This window comes from Musa acuminata, chromosome BXJ2-5, assembly GCF_036884655.1.
Source record: "Musa acuminata AAA Group cultivar baxijiao chromosome BXJ2-5, Cavendish_Baxijiao_AAA, whole genome shotgun sequence".
Classification (NCBI taxonomy): domain Eukaryota; kingdom Viridiplantae; phylum Streptophyta; class Magnoliopsida; order Zingiberales; family Musaceae; genus Musa; species Musa acuminata.
The window spans coordinates 45249883-45253443 of NC_088342.1; the positions used below are offsets into that span (position 1 = coordinate 45249883).

At 37.7% G+C, this 3561-nt stretch overlaps 1 pseudogene; it reads left to right on the forward strand.

Moving 5' to 3' along the window:
- Nucleotides 1–2131: 2131 nt before the first annotated feature.
- On the forward strand, nucleotides 2132–3273 carry LOC135611611 (stearoyl-[acyl-carrier-protein] 9-desaturase 2, chloroplastic-like; annotated as a pseudogene).
- The last annotated feature ends 288 nt before the right edge of the window (nucleotides 3274–3561 follow it).

Consider the following 3561-nt stretch of genomic DNA (forward strand, 5'->3'; position numbering starts at 1 on the left):
ATCTTCATAATTTATAAAGAAAAAAAAAAAAGGGACTTAACTATTGAAATTGTAAAGCAATGAAAATTTCCACATGCAGATTTAATATTTGAATGGTAGAGGAGCGGACAGAAGGGTGAAATCGTCAATTCATGTGCCATTTTGCCCACGTCACCAATTGGGGCTCTATTAAATACCTCTCGCCTTCTCTCTCTCTCTGTCTCTCTCTCTCTCACTCGGCGCGACAAAGGCGAAGAAAGAGAGACCAGTGGAGCAGAGCTCATGCCAACTTGGTCTTTCTTTTCCCTTGTTTCTTGTCTATGAATCCCTTTGACATTCTTGATTCTCCATGTGTAGACAGCATTAGGGTTGTTTCCAACATCAAGAAGTCCTTTGTGTTTGTAAATGCTCTGTCATTCTATATTTCATCTTAAGTTGGTACCATTCTAGAGAAGGATCAGTTGCCACTTTCCGTCAGCAAAGAAGGATCAAAAGCATGTAGATGGGAAGGTTCTGATACTAACTGATGTCTCTCCTGGTGATTTACAGAAGCAAAATGTAATTTATAAAAAATATGTGCTTAGCTACATGGAATATCTACTAGTTGTTTGAATCGACAACAGAAGTTATCATTGCAAAAAAAGGCAGATTAGAACCTGATTGCCAAATCAGGAGCATCTTATAGATTCCACCTTGATGTCTTTCTAATATACCCTATTTTTCTTCACTCTTTATTCCTCATTGATATCTTTCTCCATTGTGTGGTGTATGAGGGCTTATTCAATGCTCTCTATCTGTCTATCATTCATTGTCTTCAACAATTGTTTCCTGCATCAACTTGGCCACTCGAGCCTTATTTTTCCTGAATTTTAGAACCGAATGAGTGCAAAAGAAAAATACTAGAAGAGGAACAGAGGTGGACCATAGGAGAAAAAGAGAACTAGTAGAAGAGATCTTAAAGACTCAAAGTGCTAGAGAGGGGGAATGATTATAGGGTAAGGTAAGTCATAATTGTTAATTTGGTTGATCAGCAGTTAGTTTGGGTTGGTTGATTTTTTGTGAAAGGCATTTGGGAAAGTCTCATAGTTTGTAGGAAACTATATGATATCTTCAACTTTATTTTGGTAAATACAAAATTAGGTCCACTTCTAGGACACACATGGAATTTTTGCTCCAACATCAAGAAGACCTTTGTGTTTGTAAATGCACTGTCATTTTTCTATTTCATCTAAAGTTCCTACCATTCTAGAGAACGATCAGTTGCCACTTTTCCGTCAGCAAAGAAGGATCAAAACTCACCTCAGCAAAGAAAGATCAAAACTCAAAATCATGTAGATGGGACAATTCTGACACTAACTGATGTGTCTCCTGGTGATTTACAGAAGCAAAATCTAATTAATTTATCAAATATACGTGCTTAGCAACATGGAATATCTACTAGCTGTCTGTATTGACAACAGAAGTTATCATTAGAAAAAAGGCTGATTAGAACCTGAATGCCATATCAGGAGCATCTTATAGATTCAACATTGATGCAAAGAAAAATAGTTGATGAGCTTTCCCTTTCTATTAGAATTTACCAACTGAATAATCAGAAAACTTGAAGAAGGCAATGCTCAAAAGCACCATTTTTTTCAAATAAAATAACTGAAGATTAAAATCTAATTGCAACACCAAAAATATCTGTCCAAGAAAATTATATTGATGTTCTTAAACTAATCTACATGTATGAATAATAAAGAAAAGAAGAAATTAATAAAGAAATACACTACAGAAGAGTCTTGTTTCATGGCAAGGAAAAAGAATATACATGATTAAGTAATTCTTGGATTGCTGCAACTGTTCTGTTTTCTTGTTACAGCCTCAGTTTTTGGGTATGCTTATCCAACTCCCAGTTTTATGTGATCCACAAGTCAAATTGTTGACTAATTCTAGTTTAAATCTACAAATGCATTATGGATACACATCTTGATAATGTTAATGATACTTTCATTTATTGGCTGTGAATGTAGTCTATGATATTTTTGGCACTGTGATCTGCAGTCAACAATCAATGTGTTTTAAACATTATACTTGTGTGTATTGTTCTAGGGTTAAAACTCCAAAAAAGCTATTCGGTCCACATGAGACACATATTGAAGTCACTCACTCCATGCCACCTCAGAAAATTGAAATTTTCAAATCACTAGAGGACTGGGCAAAAGATAATTTATGGGTCCATCCGAGGCCTGTTGAGAAGTGTTGGCAACCACAGGATTTTCTTCCAGATTCTTCATCAGAGGGATTCTATGAGGAGGTTATGGACCTGAGAGAGTGGTCTAAGGAGCTCCCTGATGATTTTTTTGTTTTCTTGGTATGAGATATGATTACTGAAGAAAATGTTCCTACATACCAAACAATCATAAACACCAACGACAGTGTCAGAGTTCTGTTTCTAGTGTCAGAGTCATAAACAGCAGCCTACTCAATGTGCTTTTGTCTGATTCTAGTGTTCTGTTGTAATTTCTTCAGGTTTTGAAGGAGTGTTACATTTGCAGGATTCCAGGACAGAGAACAATCCCTATCTTGGTTTTATTTATACCTCATTTCAGGAGAGGTGTACCTTCATTTCCCATGGGAATACTGCCAGGCTTGCTAAAGATCATGGGGAGCTCAATCTGGCCCAGATATGTGGAACAATTGCATCTGACGAAAAGCTCCATGAGACTGCTTACACCAAGGTAGTGGAGAAATTGTTTGAGGTAGACCCAGATTACACTGTTCTGGCATTTGCTGACATGATGAGAAAGAAGATCACAATGCCCGCTCATCTGATGTATGATGGCCGTGATGATAACCTTTTTTAGCACTTCTCAGCAGTTGCTCAACGGCTGGGTGTTTACACAGCCAAGGACTATGCAGACATACTGGAGTTCCTTGTTGCAAGGTGGAAGGACGGTGAACTAGCAGGTCTCTCTGGGGAAGGAAATAAAGCCCAGGATTTTGTCTGCACATTAGCTCCAAAGATTAGACAGCTCGATGAAAGAGCTCGAGGGAGAGCCAAGAAAGCACCTGCAATGCCTTTCAGTTGGATCTACAACAGGGAAGTGCAGCTCTGAGCATCAAACAATATATTATGGTTATGTTGTTTATGCAAGCAGTCATCCTTTCTTTGCCATTGGTTTGCTATTCATAAAAGAAGTTCCAAGCTTTGTTTTTCTTCTGTTCAAGTATTGTATGAGTCATGATGGGGGCTGTAGATACTCCTCACGCTATCGTAAATATCATCTTATAAGCAGGTGCTGGATTCATGTCTGTTGTGTTTTTCTTTTTCATGGACAAGTTGTGTTGTTTATCAGAGTTGAATAGTCTATGCATATGGGAACGTAGCCTTTGTTCTTTTCGTGTGTGCTCGTTGATTTAGAATTTCTGTCATCTTGATTCTCTATATGCATCTAGACACATTTTTTACCAATTGCAACTTCCATTTGCTATCTAGATTTTAATCAATCCTACATGTCATGACTTCATGACTGACTGATGTGGTGCATGCAGCGACTGGCAGCTCATGCCAACCGACCTCAGGAAATTCTGCTAGAATTT